Genomic DNA, 17,841 nt, shown 5'->3' with positions numbered 1-17,841 from the left:
TTTTTATCTGGTGCGAGAGCTACTGTCAAAAGTAAGGTTGCCGGGGTCACTAATTCTCTATCAGACATTTCCAAAATATTAGATATATTCATTAAATCAGATCCCAATTTCTGTTGTTGTTGCTGTTGTTGGTCTTGCGGCTTACTTGGAAGATAATAAACCTGCGTAAATGGTGGTAGTGACTCTTCAGGAAGCTCCAATACTTCCGTCATGTAACGTTTCAACATTTCCCTTGGGGCTATCACAGAAGCCCTAGGGAAATTTATCAATCTGAGGTTATTATTGCGAGAAAAGTTTTCCATTGCCTCCATCTTCCTTCTTAAATTAGTATTGTCTTTGATTAATACCTCAGTAATTTGTTGGGATACTTTAAATTCTTGATGAATATTTTGTGTTGAAGTTTTTGAGTCCTCAAGTCCAATCTTTAAACTTTTAATCTCAGTTTCATGATTTTCTAATTTCTTTTCTAATTGTTGTAATTGTGGGTTAATGGATTTTGCCAAATTGGCTACCAGATCCCACAGAGAGTCTAATGTAACCTCTCGGGGCTTCACAATTTGAAATGGTTATAGTTTTAATTTAATTAGCTCACCCTCTGGCAGCGTGTCTCCTCCTGCAGTCTGTTGAATTCTCTCATCCCCCACTGCTTCCTCCTCAGTCTCCTCGTTCAGACTCCTCTGCTCCAGCAGGGAGTCCTGCAGCACAGTCCCCGCGTTTTCCTCCTTAGCCTCCGAGAGGAGGTGAACTCCAACCTCAGGAAGTTCCTCCTCTCGTGGGGAACTGGTCGACTGAGGGCGTGGGGGAGGTGCTCTTACTTCGGGGCTTAGCGATGTCTCCGGCCCCATGGTGAACGTCATTGACGCGCCTCCGCCATGCGTCTCCTGCGGGGAACTCCCCGAAGCTGTCGGCGTGCCCTGCATTCTCCTCATCAACTCTTCGATGTTCCCGAAGACGGCCATTCTGGAGCGCTGCGAGGCTCCAGCAGCGCTACGTCCCCTCCTCTTCGGCATCACAAACAGGTAAAAAGTTTAAAGCGAACAAAATTGTATTTCAAGGAGTTAACGGGAGCATGAAACTCATGCGACTCCTCATGCGGCCATCTTGGATCAAACGCCCCCCTCTTAATTTTTCTGAATGCCCTCTCGTTCTTGTAGTTTTCGAACGTTTGAAGAATCTGTCCCTCTCCACTTTCTCCATGCCCTTCATCATCTTGTAAGTCTCTATCATGTCCCCTCTAAGTCTCCGCTTCTCCAGGGAAAAGAGCCCCGGTTTCTCTAATCTTTCAAATTTCATACTTCCTGCGAGTACTGAGGCCCATATTCTACAAACTGTGCCTTAAGTTAGGCTCCGGTAGGTGTCCTATCAGCGCCTATATTAAATACAAACGTTGTTTAAAAAAAAAACAATCAAGGCATCTACCAGCACCTGTGTGAAACCTACAGAGGTGCTTTACAATGCCTAATGCTACTGTAGGTGTGGTTAAAGCCAGACGTGGCATTAAACATCATAAAGCGCCTCTGTAGGCGCGATTCATGTGAAAGGAAGGCATCAGAAATATAGGCCTTGGAAAAGCGGGCACCTACCTTTCCTGAAGCTGCAATTCTATAAATGATGCTGTTGTGTGATTGACATGCGTTCGGCAGCCATTTTTAAGGTAGTCACCAACGAAAGCGCTGTTTATAGAATCTGGGCCTGAACGCTTACATGCTTCATTGAGTAGCAAAGTGCTTTGGAAACTAGTTGATTCCATTTGTTTAAATGCCTAAACAGAAACAAATAGGAGACAGACTAGAATCATAAGGAATTTAAAAACATTAGCTTGTTGAAAAAAATGATGAGGATTTTGGGGACTGATTCTGTTAGTGGCGTCTGATGCTGCAGGCACCTAGAAAAGTGGTCACGACAGACACTGCTTACAGAATTGTGGCTAGCAAGGACTAGGATTGCCAGATTTCCTCTTTGAAAAAAAAGAGGACACCTAGCCCCTCCCCCTTCCACCCCAGCCCTTCCCTGTTTTACCTCCATCTCCGCCCTGTTCCTCCCACAGCCCCACCCCCCCATGAACCTCCCTGAGCTCAAAGGCTGCATTTGGAAGTCTTTGCGCATGCGCAGATGTTGACGCAATGATGTCGCATGCAGGCACGCGTGCGTACGACATTGTCATGGTGACGGCTGCGCATAAGCAAAGGATGCCAGACGTGGCCTCCGAGCTCAGGACTTCAAAAACCCGGACAAACTGCTGGATTTTAGAAATCCCTCTGGGCCCCCGGACAGACCTCTCAAAAGAAGACATATCCGGGTTCCCCGGATATCTGGTAACCCTAGCAAGGACCCTAGGCACCAGAAATGCAGGCACAGGTTTTACAGGCCTACATTTCTAGCATCTAGGGTCCTTGTAGAATCAGGACCAGTAGCGCATAGTGCTGAAGTCCAGCACTGGCCCTAAACATGGGCCTAAACATGCAACTAGGCCTGGAGGGTGCCTAGTGGGCCTATTTTTTTTTTTTACATCCATTTTAATTTGGTTTTTAATAGCACAATCAATTATTGCACCACTTAAAACCAATTAAAACACTTAAGTTAGGTGCCGCCAGGCGTGATCTAGGCACTTGCCGATGCCTAACTTTCAGTGACTTTTTTTGAGAATCCGGCCCTGGGTGCAGATCAACCGTTTAGTTTGTTTAAAGTGATTCTGAATGTTTTATTTTGTAAGCTGCCTAGGTTTTAGGCAGATAATATTTTAAATTAATTAAAAAAAATAATATTTCTGTTAGTTGGGAACGATGGTGTTCAGCAGCCAATCTGAGGAAGCTTGAGCAGTTTACCGCCTGCAAATTCAGTTTATTAGCTTTCAGCTAACCATAGCAATTGAAGCCTGCTTGAACAATAACTCTGTGAAGAACTCCGTAATTACTATAATTTTTCACAATCAGATTTATTTGAAGCAATGCTGCTACAACAATAATGCAATAGGAGCTTTCAAGTCTGAAATCGTTAACTTTCTTCCATTATGCTAAGCATACTTGATAGTGCAAACCAACGTAATTTAATTGCAAGCCAGCAAACAACAAATAAAAGAGAATAACTGTGGATATGCATTTGCTTGAGGGCTTGTAGGTTGCAGGTATAGATCATACACGAGAGGAAAAAAACTCATCATCCCAGGGAAGTGAAATTAGTCACTTTCATATACACTGGCGGGTAGAAATATGGGTCTACAAATAATCTCCATTTGAGAGTTTTATTTCACACCATCTACTGGAGTGGATAAGCAGCCCAAAGGTAAGAGCAATGGGTTGCAAACCATGGAAGTCAAGAGTCAAATTCTGCAGCTATTCTTTCTGATATTGGATACATGCCCGCATTGTAGGTGCCGCTTGGCGCAGTTGTCAATCAACCGCTAGGTGCCACTTATAGAATCCCACCTAGTGGCGCTTAGGCGTGCTTAGGCATTGCTAGGCATCCTAGAAGTGGGCATTGGTATATTAATCCAGGTTTTACTTGCCCTAATTTACCAGCGCCTAACTTGAATGCCTAGTTATACTCAAGTCAACCGCACCTATTCTCTGCCCTGACCATGCAGAATTGAATTCTTTTTCCTCCCTCACCACGTTGTTCATCCCTATCCCCAACCTTTTTATTTTTATTGCAATCTGCTGATTCCCTTTTCCCCCATGTTCTCAATTGTTTTTCTTCATGTTTTGACCTACTTTTTTGTTGATTTTGTTGTTTGTTTGTTTTTTTTAATTGTAAACCGCTTAGATTTGCCTCTTGGTTTTATATTTGCGGTATATTAAATAAATTGAACTTGAACTTGGTAAGCATCATTAGGCATCAGAGAGTGATTCCATTTAGGCATTGCTAGGAGTCCTAAGAGTTCAGCACCAAACTCTTACACTTCCCCCTCCCCATTCGCGGTTTCGGTAATTGCGATTTCACATATTCACGATTTTTTGGGGAGAGGGAAAAAACAACAACAAAAAAAAACATCGTTAAGTCTTCCCCCCGGCATCCCGGCCTTACCTGGTGGCCTAGCGGGCTTTCGGGGCAGGAGCGATCTTCCTACAGGGCAGGAAAGTAGGAAGATCGCTTCTGCCCCGAAAGCCTGCTAGACCACCAGGTAAGGCCAGGAAGGCGGGAGGGAGGCGGACTCAGAGCCGGATATTCGTGGTTTTTCGCGGTCGGCTCTGGCCCTATCCCTCGCGAATCCGGAGGGAGAAGTGTAATTGGTCATTTACATTGGGGGGCTTCGCTGAAAACTGGCATGGTCAACTACCATGGCAATTTAAAAAAAAAAAAAAAAAGGTTGAGCACGGATTCCGAAGTTGGGTATCGCTAGGTGTCCTTGATTAGGGCTCCTAGTAGGGCCTAATGTTGGCACCCTATACAGAATCTGGCCCTGATTGTATTGTGTTGTAGATGCTGACTAAACATTTACCCTCATTATGATCTGTAGTTCTTCTCTGTATATGCATGAGTTAGAATAGGGACAAATAAACTCTGGACACTGACTTGTTGATGTGTATGCTTGTGTGAGAACTGAAGAGCAGAGGAGTGTAATGGAAGGAACATTTAAGACTGGCAGAAATATATTTTGCAATTTCCCAAATTCATATCTATGAATTTATGGCTCAGAAGTGAGATTGCCAGGAATCATCAAGGAGAAAGACAGCTAAGGATGGGGCCCTGATCTGAGAAGTTCCGTGGCAGCAGGCCTTGATGGGAAACAGGTGGTCAGAAAGTTGCATGCACTGTTTAGGTTCTCAATGCACCTAGAACAACAAGCTCATAATCAAAAGAAGCCCAACTATACTGCCAGGGTCAATAAAGGGTCTGTTTACTAAGGTGTGCTAAGCAGCTAGAATGGATATTAGCATGTCAACCATTAGCTTGGGCACATGTTAATGACACCTGTGTGCTAAAGCAGCCAGCATGGTAAAAATCCCACACTGAGTACTTGGTTTTATGAACGATGCTGAAAAATTGGCGACAGCTAAAAATCAAAGTGTTATTATAAACGTTGCTCAAAGTTAGGTGCCATTTCTAGAATAGCACTTAGTTCCAGGATCTGTGCCAAACTTTAGGTGTCAGGATTTACACCGCCTATACCCTGGTGTAAATCCTCGCACCTAAGGTATGTATCTCCCTTATTCTATAGCAGCACGCAAAAATTGCAGGAACGCCCCTGATCTGCCCATGGTCACACCTCCTTTTGGGACCTGTGTGTAAAATTTATACATGGGTCCCAGCATCTAAAAATAAATGTTAATTGATTAGCGCTAAGGCCCAGATTCTTTAAACGGTGCCTGAAGTTAAGCGCCTTGATCAGCGTGAAAACACCTAATTTCCCCCCTTTTACAAAACCACACAAGAGGTTTGTAGCGTCGGCTGGTGTACTGAATGCTCTGCACTGCTCCAACGGTCTTAGAGTTCCTATGAGTGTCCGAGCATCACAGAGCATTCAGCGCGCCTGCTGGCACTAAAAACCTCTTGCGTGGTTTTATAAAAGGGGGGGGGGGGTCTTTTTCTCTACTATTGCTCACTTACTTATAATTTCAATAAACAGATTTGAACTATAAAGAGCTTAATAGGCTCTGATGATGAGCAATAATGAGCTCATAATTGGAAAAAATTAAAATTAATTTGATTGATAGGCGCCTATCTCAGTAAGCGCCTAGAAATTTCAGGTAGGCACCTAGTCCAAAGCGCCTACTAGAATGTGGGCTTGGGCATGTTTTATATGTAGGCACCTAAATTGGATATAGGCTCTGGTATTTAGGCCAAGAAAACCCTGGCATAAATAGGGGGCTCCTACGGCTTTGACACCTACCAGCACCTAAGTCCAATTTAGGCATCGCTAAGGCACGATTCTGTAAATGGTGCCTAGCTCTTGACTGACGTGCAATGCACCATGTTTCTCAGAAGCAATATTTTAGGTGCTATTTATAGAATCAGGGTCTAATTGGCTTGATACTAAATTATGATTCTATAAACAGTGCCTGTAATATTGTCGCTGAGGTAGAGGTTGAAAACACAATATAATGAAACACCACTTGAACACGCATTCTTATTGTGCGAGTCAGGATAATGCATGATAGCAAAATGCTTCCCGACGAACCAGGTTTTTAATCAGTGGCCTCCTGTCTTTGGAGATGTCTTATAAAAATCACCAAAAAGCACACACAAAATTAGGTTTTTCTTTGGCCTCCCATTTGCCTCTGGAGTTGTGTGAGTGTTGGCGACTTTTGTAAGGCAACTCCAGAGGCAAAATTGTTTGTATATGCTTCAACAGTACATGGTTCCAAAGTCTTTGCTTTTCATCTATTGCATATTATCGATGCCCCACTATACTGAAACACCACCTCCTACTGGCAGCAATGCAATTGGAGGACTCATAGAAACATAGAAACATAGAAAGATGACGGCAGAAAAGGGCTACAGCCCATCAAGTCTGCCCACTCTTCTGACCCACCCCATCAAGTCTGAGTGCTAATGACCCAGTTCCTTAGCTCGACCCCCGTAGGGATCCCACGTGGATGTCCCATTTATTTTTAAAGTCGAGCACACTGGTGGCCTTGACCACTTGCACCGGAAGTTTGTTCCAGTGATCTACTACCCTTTCTGTGAAGAAATACTTCCTGGTGTCACCATTAAATTTCCCTCCTCTGAGTTTGAGCGGGTGCCCCCTTGTGACCGATGGTCCCTTGGGGAAGAATATATCGCTTTCCGCCTCGACAAGACCTGTGATGTACTTTAACGTCTCAATCATGTCTCCCCTTTCTCTACGCTCCTCAAGAGTGTAGAGCTGCAGTTTGTCCAGTCTTTCCTCGTATGGGAGACTCTTGAGTCCGGAGACCATTCTAGTGGCCATTCGCTGGACCGATTCAGCTCGAAGCACATCTTTTTGGTAGTGTGGTCTCCAAAATTGCACACAGTATTCCAGGTGAGGTCTCACCATGGTTCTGTAGAGCGGCATTATGACTTCAGGTTTGCGGCTGATGAAGCCTCTATTGATACATCCCAACATTTGCCTTGCCTTGGATGAGGCCTGCTCCACTTGTTTGGCAGCTTTCATGTCTGCACTGACGATTAGTCCCAAGTCCTGTTCTTCTGAAGTCCTAGCTAGTGTTTCTCCATTCAAGGTGTAAGTTTTGCATGGATTTCCGCAGCCGAGATGCATGACCTTACATTTCTTAGCGTTGAAGCCCAGCTGCCATGTCGAGGACCAGTTTTCCAACGTGATCAGATCCTGCGTCATACTATCCTTAAGATTGTTTTCACTTACTATATTACACAGTTTGGCGGCGTCGGCGAACAGTGTTACTTTACCCTGAATCCCTCGGGTCAAGTCTCTTATGAATATGTTGAAAAGGGATGGTCCCAGGACCGAGCCCTGCGGCACTCCGCTAGTCACCTCCGATGTCTCAGAGAGGGTGCCGTTGACCACCACCCTCTGAAGTCTTCCACTCAGCCAATCACTGACCCATGCAGTTAGCTTCTCGCCTAGACCCATCAACTTTATCTTGTTTAATAGTCTGTGGTGTGGGACACTGTCAAACGCTTTGCTGAAATCCAAGTATACTATGTCCAGAGACCCTCCCAGGTCTAGCTTTCCTGTCACCCAATCAAAGAAGCTGATAAGATTGGATTGGCATGACCTACCCCTAGTGAATCCATGTTAACGGGGATCCCTTAGGTCTCCCTCATCCAAAATCGTGTCTAATTTACCTTTAAGTAGAGTTTCCATGAGTTTACACACAATTGATGTGAGACTCACTGGTCGGTAATTCGCAGTCTCTGCTCTGCATCCCTTTTTGTGCAGAGGAACGACGTTAGCTGTTTTCCAGTCCAGGGGGGACTCTCCCCGTACTTAGGGAGAGATTGAAGAGCATGGCTAACGGTTTCGCTAGAACATCGCATAGCTCTCTGAGCACTCGTGGGTGCAAATTGTCCGGCCCCATGGCTTTGTTCACCTTGAGTCTTGCCAGTTCTCTGTAAACATCAGCAGTTGTGAACTCAAAATTCTGAAATGGATCTTCCATGCTTTGCTTTGTTTCCAGCCGTGGCCCGTGCCCTGGTGCCTCGCAGGTAAAGACAGAGCAGAAGTAATCATTCAGCAGTTTAGCTTTATCTGAATCTGTTTCCACATAACTCCCGTCTGGCGTTCTAAGGCGTACTATCCCATTTGTGTTCTTCTTCCTGTCGCTAATGTACCTGAAGAAGGATTTGTCCCCTTTCTTAATATTCTTCACTAGAGTTTCTTCCATTTGAAGTTTGGTCTCCCTGACTGCTGTTTTGACCGCTGCGGACTTTGTCTTGTATTCAATGTTCGCTTCTTTCTCCCCGGTGCGTTGTATGAGAGAAATGCTCTTTTCTTCTCCTTGACGCGGTACGAGACCTCATCAGTGAACCATTTGGGTCTCTTGTTTCTTTGTTGTTTATTTACCGATTTAATGTAGCGGACAGTTGCCACCTGAATGGTTGATTTCAAGGTTGACCACATAGCTTCCACATTATCGGTTACTTCTTGAACCTGTAGTGTCTGATGAACGAAATCTCCCATGTGTGCGAAGTCAGCGCCCTGGAAATTGAGTACCCTTGTTCTTGTTTGAGATCTAGGGAAGCCTTTCCTAAGGTTAAACCATACCATGTTATGGTCACTGGTGGCTAGCGTTTCTCCCACTGAGACCTCCGAGACACTTTCCCCGTTCGTAAGTACCAGGTCCAGGATGGCCTGGGCCCTAGTAGGCTCTAGCACCATTTGTTTGAGCTGTACTCCCTTCATGGACGCTAATATCCTCCTGCTGTCACAATTTGTCGCTGAGAGTGTGTTCCAGTCTACATCAGGCATATTGAAGTCACCTAATAGAACAACATCCCCCCGCAAGGTGATATTCTCAATGTCTTCAATTAATTCTGCGTCTTTGTCCTCCGATTGTCTAGGAGGTCTGTATACCACACCGAGGTACAGGCATTTTTCTCCGCCTCTGGCCAGGTTTACCCAGATGGATTCCCCAGTATACTTAACATCCATGATCCTGGTTGTCTTGATGTGCTCTTTGATGTAAAGTGCTACCCCTCCTCCTAACTTACCCTCTCTGTCTTGGCGAAGCAGGTTGTATCCTGGTATAGTCATATCCCACCCATGAGAGTCCGTGAACCATGTTTCGAACACAGCCACCACATCTAAGTCTGCATTAACCATTTCTGTTTCCAGTTCTAGAAGTTTGTTCCCTAGGCTGTGTGCGTTAACATACATAGCTCTCCACTCTTGGTGTTTACTGAGCTCCTGATGAGTTAAAGTGTCTCCTAGCGAATCTTTTGTAGTAAGGGTACTTACCTCGGACTTGGAAGCGGAGTTTTGGTTCGCCACCTCAGGATTGTTACTTACTGCTCTGGTGTAAAAGTGGGTACCCACCCCCGACTTAGCTAGTTTAAAGCCCTTCGAAGTAGGCGGGCTAGTCGGTGTCCGAAGACATTTTTCCCTCTGTTGGTCAGGTGGAGTCCGTCTGGTCCCTGTAGTCCCTGTAGTGCCTCACCGTGATTCAGGAATCCGAAGTTCATTTCCCGGCACCATCGTTGTAGCCACTCATTCGTCTTCAGGATACTTTCGTCCCTGTCCCTTCCTCTGCCCCTAACAGGAAGAATTGAAGAGAATACTACCTGTGCTTCTGTCTGCTTCAGCCTCCTTCCCAGAGCTCTGAAATCTCTAGCTATATCCTCCTGTTCATCTTAGAGGGAAGAGTGCTAAGCTCTTATGTGCCAATATAAAAGAAGTGCCTAGAACCAGCTCCTGTAGCATACAAATGCTAACCCATAAGCCTTCACACCTGCCTGATCCACCCTTTAACCTTATTCTGGGCCGAGAGTGACCCTCCTTCCAACAGTGCTTTGAAAGGCTGGGAGGAGTTAGTGATGTGGGGAACTCGAAGGCTGAGGTAGGGGAAGAGAGGATAGAACCTGAGGTGGAGATCTTAGGTGACACTTTACTATAGGGGAGGAAATCTTCAAACTTCCATCTATTGGGGAAAAGAAAGCACGGGGAGAAAGAGAGCTGCTAAACAAGACTATAATGACCATTTGAAGGGGGGACTTCGAGATAGCTGGAAGTGCTGCAGAGGTTTCCTGATTGGGCCCAAGAGCAAAGCCAGGATCCTATTCTTAAGCCAGTATGGCAGAGTTGGAGAAAGATGAGAGGACGTGACACTTCGCTGCAGTTTTGGGGTGGATTATTGTATAAAATGAGTAAGGCCTGCCCCAAAGGCAAAAGAATGTATAGGCTGGTGGTTCCCAGCAGATGGAGAGAAATGCTTTTTGAAAGCATGCATATTGATCCCAGGAGGGGGCATAGGACAGTATCCCAGACCATACAGAAAGCCTTGCAGTGGGTGTACTGGCCCACCATGGTGAGGGATGTACAGGAATGGGCATGAGAATGTGGGCCCTGTATGGAGGCAAAGGCAAGGGAAATAGAGGAACGTGCTAGGAAGATTAATCACAGGAAAGCAGGACCTACTCCCTCAGAGGTCAGAACGGTAGGGCTAGGAGTACAACATAAGAACATAAAGAGGGAAGAGTGCAGGAAGAACATTTGGATCCAAGATGGCGTTTAAAGCAGACGCTGAGAGGTGATCTCCTCTCTAGTGCTGCAGCACTACGGGGAATACCTTTTCCCTTTTCCCTTCAACGTGGCTTGTCCACGGGATATTTGAATATCACCGGTAGTTGTTCTTTTTTCTGCCAGTGAGAGAATCGCTGTTTTTTTCTGTGGGCCCCGAACGGCACTGTGGACCAGGCGCAGAACGCGACCCGATGGTGAAAAAGAAGGGCACTACCCGGCCGACTCCGGTGACTGGAACCGCCAAGCCCCTGATGCAGACGACACTGGACGGAAGCCTTAGTCAAAGGAGACGCCCTCAACTCTGGGAGGAACGCCGACTATGGCGAACCTCAGTGATGATCGGGTTTCCCTTAGCCCGATTCAGGGGTGTAGTCCTGCCCAACCTGGAAGAAACCCTGTAGAGAATGTGGCTAACCAGCTTATCCAGGAAGGTGGTCTGCTGTCTAGCCCCGGAGGAGCAGTGGGAGGAGAAGGAGTGCTGGAAGAATACCCCACTGGAGCCCATACATCGGCCTTTGAAACAGAGACAGGAAACATTTTAAGTTCCGTGAGTAACATTCAGTTTGGACAGTTGACAAAGCCAGCAGTAGTAAATTTAGATGAACTGTAGAGGGCTATTGAAATCATGGACTCTAACCTCCAAAAGGCGATGACTAAATTTCAGGCAGATTGTGTCTCTATCAGTTCTCATGAGAGAAAGTTAAAATAACAGGGAGATGAATTTAAAAAACATGAAGAACAAATTGTGCAAATAAAAAAGGTAGAAATGGAGATTATTAAAGAAAGATCTTTTATTTTAAAAAACCTTGAATTTATGGAAAATAAACAGAGAAGAAACAACTTAAGATTGCTAAATTTTCCTAAATCTCCAGTTTTATCTCAACTTGAAATGGTGCGTAGATACTTGAAGGATATTTTAATGATCCCGGAAGAAAATCTGCCACCTATCACCAGGGCTCAATCTATATCATCAGGGAAGAAACAGGATAGTTCAACTCCTGCTGACACGGAAAGAATGAATTTAACAGACTTTCTGGAGAATTCCTTGGAAGTAGTCATAGAAGGATTACTCTCCTGGTGTTATTTGCCTTAGAGCATGACAGAGACTTGGTTTTTAGACTTTACTTCAGACATATGAATAAGTTATTTGGTTCGGCAATTCAGATCTTCCCAGATCAAGTGACACAGAAGAGGCCGAAATAAGTTTTGCTTTATAAACCCAGAACTTTGGCTTTGGATGCATCTTTTTTACTGAAATTTCCGATCAAATGTTGTGTATCATTTGGGGGAAAAAATTTTCTATTTTTCGAACCAAAGCAATTGTTGGAATTTATTTTGGCGAAGGAAGGGGGGGGGGGGGGACAGGACGGGGAGTAGTGATTGGTCCGTTAGCTACTCCTAGGGCTCCTTTTACAAACCTGCATTAGCGGCTTTAGCACACGGTGACTTTTTATCACGTGCTAACCCCCCTGCTAGCTGAAAAACTACCGCCTGCTCAAGAGGAGGCAGTAGTGGCTAGCGTGGCCGGCAAATTAGCGCACGCTATTACGCGTGTTAAACCGCTAACACGGCTTCATAAAAGGAGCCCCCTACATTTTAAAGTACAAGCTGTTGAGGGTTGTACATCATTATCTCCTGGGCTGCTCCATCAATTGATGTTTTGTATACTTATGTATATTTCTTTATACTTATTCTAATGCTTGGATCTTTACTTCTTAATTTTGTGGACTAAATAATGTTTGTTTTTTTTCTAATTTTCTTATATTACTGTTGTGAGTAGTGTTAGGTTTATTAATTTTCTTTGACTTTTTTATTGCAAATCTGTATTCAAGTATTAATGTGCTTGTTTGAAAATTTGGAAAATTGAATAAATAAAGAATTAAAAAAAAAAAAAAAAAAAGAACATAAAGAGGGAGAAAGAACCAGTCTTAAGATGCTGGTGTCTTTCTAAAAATGCTAAGTTACCTTATAGAGCCACAGAGTTAGCAGCAGGTTGTGACCTGTCTAGTGCTAAGGAGGTGGTCATTCCTGCAGGGGAAAGGTGCCTGATCCCCACTGACATGCAGGTGGCAATACCTAGATGATACTATGGCCATATTGCATCATGGTCAGGTCTCGCAACCAGGTATGACTTATACGTAGTGGCAGGGGTCATTGACTCGAACTTTAGAGGAGCCCTACAAATTCTCTTGTTCAATTTGGAACAAGCGGACTATAAGGTGAGACAGGGGGACAGGATTGCCCAACTGATATGCGAGAAAATTTGTTTCCCCAGGATAACTGAAGAAGTAATATCTGAGCATACTAAGAGGGAGAAGCAGGGTTTGGGGTCCAATGATGAATTTTTCAGAGTCCGAGGAAGGGTCCCTGAACCATTAAACATATTCCCATGTAGGAGAGCACGATAAGCCTGTGCCAGCACCTAGGACAAGAATAAGTCGGGTTTTAAGGGGGGAATATGTGACAAGGAGAGCCCTGTCATGCTGGAAGAAACCCTGCAGTGCTCTAAAAATATCCTTAAACCTGCTCCTAGAAGCAGGCAGGTTAGGAAAATTGCCCTGCAGAATTTATCCCTAGTGAAAGCCAGCCCCAAAGAGACCTGATTTATACTTGCCTAATTCTAGTGTAGGGAATGCTAAAGGCAAAGAATTACAAGTACCAGCAGGCACCAGGTCAGTGAGAGCAAAATCTACAAAGGGATTAGCTTCTGCAATCAGCTCTGCTGGGGGTAAGGCTAATCAGCAGAGAAGCTATCCAGACTCATTTGCAAAGCACCAGAGAACCACAGGTGTTCCTAGAGACAATCAGCACAGAGCTAGAGAAAAGGGTGTGGTCTCTAGGCCAGGGAGGCAACTATCATTCTTCAGCCTGCCTGAACCTATGGAAAGAGGCAGACCGGTGCAATCCAGGGGACAGAAGCTAGCATCTCTCAAAGGCAACGGGGAAAAAAATCTCAGGACTGAATCTTGTAAGCAATCTTTTGAAGGTAACATTGTTTTGGATGTAGAATTGCCAGAAGAAATGTAGACCTGTAGAATCCTGTTTGTCTGAAGATATGCTTATGGAGTAAAGCTTGGGGAAAGTAATGCTGTTTTGGATATAGTGGAATTGCTTCACCAACCCTGTTAATAAAGGAGTATAAAATCACTGCTTATAATTAAATTAGTGGAATAGCGGAGTGGGACACATTGCTTCTGACATTGTATAAAGTCCAGCAATACTGTGAGGGATCCGGGCAGAGCAGTCGCAGCTGGTTCCAGGACTGTGATACAGAAAGTATGATTTTTTTCTTTTTTGTTTGAAATACAGACTGGCAGAACATAGTTTGCTGCAAGCACATGTTCTGATTATGGAACTGTACAATTGTTGAAACCTGGCTGGACTAACAGGCTGTTTATCTACCAGGGCAAGTTTTTTTTTGTTTTTGTTTTCCCCAAGTATAAGCCATAAAATAAAGAAATAATAATTCACACTACACACCCTTGCAGGGCATTCTTAATTTGATAAAGACATCCCTCTACCCTCCAAGCCTCGCTCAACCGCTCGGCCGAGGCTTGTTTGACCCAGGTCAGAACTTGGGCTAATCCAGTCCAGGTCTTACCCAGTCACAGTATTCCCATTTGCACAACCATGGGGATGACGCTGGAGGACCTTTCCAGACTAACACAAAATCGATTTCTTTGTAGATCTTAAATTCATCAAGTTGCTAGCACTCGAACACGAGTCGATGGCACCTAACAAATACAATGTAAAATGACACCTTTGCTCCACCTAAACCAGTGGTGTAGCCAGAGGACTAGTATTAGGGGGCCTGAGCACAAAGTGAGTGGAAAAGACATTTTCCCCAACCACTATCCTCCCCCAGTACCCCATGGTCTCTACTCAAATGCATAATGTACATATCTGAGCTGGTGGGGATCTTCAAGCACCCCCAGCCAAAGACCTCCTCCTTTGGTCTGTTGGCCAACTCTCCAAGTTCTGAAACTGATGGCAGTGACCCCAAGCTGCTTCCACCATTGCCGTATCCCTGCATACCAAGCAAGCACAGGGGAGGCTAGCATTGGTGGCACAGCAGTGGCAGCAGCTCAGGGACACTGCCGCCAGCTGCAGAACTGGGAGAGTTGGTGCCAGACCTGAGAAAAAGGACGGTATGGTCTTCAGCCAGCAAGGTTTGAGAATCCCACCAGCCATAGCAAGGGAAATGACTCATTTTTTTTTTTTTGGGGGGGGGGGGTCCTGAGGCCAAAATGTGGGGCCCAGGCCCCTCATGGCTATGCCACTATCACTTCTAAGCATTTCTGGGAGTGCAGTTTGGGCTCCAGAAATGGTAATAAGTTTTAAATAAAAATAGAAATTTTCAAACTTAGGAGTAGTAGACACATATGTATATACCATCTTACCATTGTACATGGTTATATAGGAGTCTGCCAGCACCCAGTTTTATAAAAGGCCTTTTCTGCATGTCAAGTTTATTTCAAGTTGTATTTAAATCTTGATTTCCTGCTTATCAAGAGTCTAAGCCAGGGGTCTCAAAGTCCCTCCTTGAGGGCCGCAATCCAGTTGTGTTTTCAGGATTTCCCCAATGAATATGCATGAAATCTATGTGCATGCACTGCTTTCAATGCATATTCATTGGGGAAATCCTGAAAACCTGACTGGATTGTGGCCCTCAAGAAGGGACTTTGAGATCCCTGGTCTAAGCAGTTTACAAATTAAGTTAAAACAGCTAAAAGGACAGATATGGGTAACATTACAACCAGACTAATAGATACATTAGAGAAGGAGGGTAGAAATACAATATGATAAAGAAAAGAATAAAACCGAGGTAAGATGTATTATGGAAAGGGCAAAGATAACAAAATGTTCATATTCTGATCTAAACTTGTTGATAGAAAGATTTAAAAACAAAAAAGATGAAAATTTATGTATTTTATATGTTATATAAGCGTCCTTAAATTAAAAAAAAAGTTTTAAGGTTAGCTTTAAACTTAGGCCTCCTTTTGCGAAACTGTGATAGCAGTTTCTAGCACGGGGAGCCACGTGAATGGCCTGTGCTGCTCCTGATGCTCATTAAGTTCCTATGAGCGTCAGGAGCAGCGCGGGCCATTCAGCGCAGCTCCCTGCGCAAGAAATTGCTATCAAAGTTTCGTAAAAGAGGGGGTTAGTTAAGGAAGTTTCTTGGTGGAGATAAGAAGACATGGCATTCCATAGAGTAGGGGCCGTAATGGAGAAAATAGATGTACGAGTTGGGTCATAAACAATATGATGTAATGAGGAGATGGAACATGTGAAACACTCTTTACATTCAGACAAAGTATTCCTCCTAAGTCTATTAGGAAAGTTCATAGTACATTTGGCCCTAAGTAGCCCTATCTGATCATCGATATCACTGCTAATTTTTCCTCTGCCACCTTCTACACTTGTATATGTCTTTTTAGCGATAAAACTGAATCAATTTATTATATTCACACATAAGATGGACATTAGAACATTATCCTTACATTCCAGAAAACATATTAAATATCATAACATCATTAGAGCCACATTTTGATGTGTCTGTATTTTGCAATTGTGTGCTTGGAGGTGACATTCATATTTGTGAGTAGTATAATGGGTACACCTCATGTCAAACTGATTGACAGGTGAGATAAGATAAGGATCGACCAATCAGCGTTCACTTCCGGGTTAAGCCCCGCCCATTGTCCCGCCTTAGTCTCCGCCCATGGCCCCGCCCCCACCCATGGCCACGCCCTAGTCTCCGCCCATGGCCCCGCCCCTCCCATAGGAATGAATGGTGGTAGCCCCGCCCATGGCCACACCCCCCACCCATGGCCCCACCCCACCCTTCACCTAAGCCCCGCCCCTCCCATAGGAATGAATGGTGGTAGCCCCGCCCATGGCCACACACCCCGCCCATGGCCCCACCCCTCAAGCCCCGCCCCCGCCCCTGTCCCCACCCCTCAAGCCACGCCCCCACCCATGACCCCGCCCTCTCAAGCCCCGCCCCCAGAAATGCACTTTTGATGACATCACCGGAAATGGGGGCGTGTTTAACCCCGAAAATACACTTTCTGATGACATCACCGGAAATGGGAGTGCCTGCCCCCTACCGGAAATGCGCTTTTCTGATGACATAGGCGGAAATTGGGTAAATGACGCGGCGGAAATGCGCTTTTCTGAACACGTAGGCGGAAGTAGGGTAAATGACGCGGCGGAAATGCGCTTTTCTGAACACGTAGGCGGAAGTAGGGAAACAGACTCGGTCAAAACACCCACCCAGAAAAGAAGCGTCTTTATTTTAACAGTTTTTAGTTAAAAGACAGGGTTTAAGAGCTCACAGATAGAGCAGAGCACAAAACAAAAGGCATTCACAAAATCTTTCCTGCTTTTTAAAACAGAGTAGGGGCAGAAACAAACGAGAAAAAAAAAAAAAAGTTGCATTTGCTTTTAACACCCTTTTCAGTAGGAATTCTGAGCTAATGGTTAATGGGTCAGCTCCCCTATTGTCATGGTAACAGCTGATAAGACCCTTGCAACACCCCTCCCCCTGATAAAACCAAGGGGAGAGATGCGGAAGTGTGTTTAAACATGTCTGAACTTGTCCCGGCCCCTACTGTTGTCTTAACAATCTGAAAAAAAAAAAAACACAAGGCAAAAGTCTTTATTGAAGCAAATTTATTATGATCCACATGCGGCAGGAAGCTATGGAGGCATTAACCCTCTACTTCAAGCGGCTAAAAAGTGTGATATAACAGTTCGGAGAAAAGATGTGGTGGATTGGGTCACCGGTCAAAACGCATACAATTTACACAGACCGGCTAGAATCCATTTTAAAAGAAATAAAACAACAGACAGTGGCAAAGTGACTTAGTCAACATGTCAGCCTTTGCCCCCTTATAACAACGGTTACAAATACATCTTAACGGTAATAGATAACCTGTCAAAATATGCACGGGTCGTTTCTTTAAAAACAAAAACCGGTCGTGAAGTTACCGAAGCCTTTGAAACAATATTTAATTTAGGGCGTACATCTGAAAAACTTCAAACAGACAAGGGTAAAGAATTTTGTGACCCATAATGATGTTAAAGCAGCTGTAGTGGAAAGATTTAACAGGACTTTAAAATCCATAATACCTTTACTTACCAAGACGTCCTACAGGCTATGGTGTACATCCGTATGGGCACGCGTTTCCGGTTGCCGCGCGGCGGCACACGTACGG

At 44.7% G+C, this 17,841-nt stretch overlaps 1 protein-coding gene across 8 annotated transcripts in view; it reads left to right on the top strand.

Annotated features, from left to right (window-relative positions):
* ADGRA1 (adhesion G protein-coupled receptor A1) overlaps positions 1-17,841 on the top strand; it is an 873,110-nt gene that overhangs the window by 134,194 nt on the left and 721,075 nt on the right. The window contains exon 1 of one of the 8 annotated variants that reach the window (XM_033941638.1): positions 13,484-13,589. The exons of 4 other annotated variants lie outside the window; for them this stretch is intronic. The gene's annotated coding sequence lies outside the window, so the exon portion shown is untranslated. Of the gene's footprint in view, positions 1-13,483; positions 13,608-17,841 lie in introns of those variants that run through there. 3 more of the 8 variants (XM_033941637.1, XM_033941642.1, XM_033941644.1) reach the window with 3 other exon arrangements.

The sequence above is a fragment of the Geotrypetes seraphini genome, chromosome 4 (genome assembly GCF_902459505.1).
Source record: "Geotrypetes seraphini chromosome 4, aGeoSer1.1, whole genome shotgun sequence".
NCBI lineage: Eukaryota > Metazoa > Chordata > Amphibia > Gymnophiona > Dermophiidae > Geotrypetes > Geotrypetes seraphini.
The sequence above is the reverse complement of the archived record's forward strand: the minus strand, read 5'-3'. Positions and strand labels throughout refer to the sequence as shown.